Here is a 1,666-nt window from a genome sequence, read left to right as displayed (position 1 = left end):
TTTTGTCTATGTCTGGTCATGGAGACGGAAGGGGACCCCTTCGTCTCTAGCCAGCCACGGAGTCGAAGGGCCGACCATGGAGAAGGAGGGGTCCCCTTCGTCTCCGGCCAGACTATTTTTTTAAATATAATTTTTAAAAGAATTATTTTATTTGAAATTATTAAAATACAATTTTAAAATTTATTTTTAAATACAATAGTTGACACGTCAGGAAATAAAATTAGGAAAACATGGCATCCAAGAAGAGGGTAAAATGCTTGGTAGGATGATGATGATGATGATGATGATGATGATGATGATGATGATGATGATGATGGTGATGATGATGATGATGATGATGATGATGATGATAGTAATAGTAGTAATTGTAGTAATAATAATAATAATAATAATAATAATAATAATATACACATGGCATCCCAATCAACACAAATATGTTGTTAACCTGCTACAAATGCTAATGGTTTTTTTTTCTCGGGTTTATGGATGAATTTGGAGCTTATTCGAGTTTGGTGATTTAATTGCTATCCCTAAATAGTTCAATGGATGTACATTTTATGAATAAAGTAAGAGTTAAATTTGAAAAAGGAATAAGGTTCAAATTTGATACTGAACGTAACTTGAAAGTGCAATTAGGCCACTGAACAACAAAAAAAAAAATCAAATTAGACCACTGAACACTTGTAAAATCATGCAATTTGTCTCAAGTGACCAACATGTAATTAGCTAAAATTTTAAAAATAAATAAAAAATATATATATAAAAAAAAAAAAAAGAAAAGAAAAAAAAACAGGGCACCAGATCCATGAAGGGATGAAGGCAGCGATCATGACATCCCTTCAAGCTTTTGGCCATGTTTGGTTATTGGCGGATACGCCATGCTCGTTTTTTTTTTTTTTTTTTTTAAATTATTATTATTATTATAAATTATAATGTATACCCTTATGATCATTTTACATGTTAACCGCTAATCTAAACAACTAATTTTACCAAACATTTTTTTTACAAACCGCTAATACAATATGCTGGTCAAACCCGCTAATACAATCCACTATCTGATAACCGCTAACACAATCCGCTACCGCTAACCTCTAACCGCTGATAACCAAACAAGCCATTTAAAAAAAATAGAGTAAATACTCAAAATGGTCCCTCGACTATAGCTAAATTCACAAATTAGTCTTCGACTTTCAATTTCAACCAATTAAGTCCTTAACTTTGCAATTTTGACACGATTTGGTCCTTCATCTATTTGACCGTTTGTTGACCATGATCGACGATCTCCAAAAGAACCTTTAGCTATCTTCGGAGCACGTGGAGGCCTCCAGGATGACGTTGCACCGGTTCGGAAACACGTCGTCTTCTTCGCTTTGGTACGAATTCAACTACATTGAATCCAAAGGGAGGATGAAGATAAGCGACCGAATTTGGTATATTGCTTTCGGCAGTGGACTCGAATGTAACAGTTCGGTCTGGAAATGCAATCGGAACCTTTAAAACCGACGGTGGACCATGAAATTACATATATATCCTCAAAAATCACAGTCAACAAACGGTCAAATAGACAAAGGACCAAATTGTGTTAAAATTACAAAGTTAAGGACTTAATTGGTTGAAATTGAAAGTTGAGGACCAATTTGTGAATTTAGCTATAGTCGATGGACCA

The sequence above is a fragment of the Ipomoea nil genome, unplaced genomic scaffold, assembly GCF_001879475.1.
Source record: "Ipomoea nil cultivar Tokyo-kokei standard unplaced genomic scaffold, Asagao_1.1 scaffold2283, whole genome shotgun sequence".
NCBI lineage: Eukaryota > Viridiplantae > Streptophyta > Magnoliopsida > Solanales > Convolvulaceae > Ipomoea > Ipomoea nil.
This window is presented reverse-complemented; position numbering follows the sequence as displayed.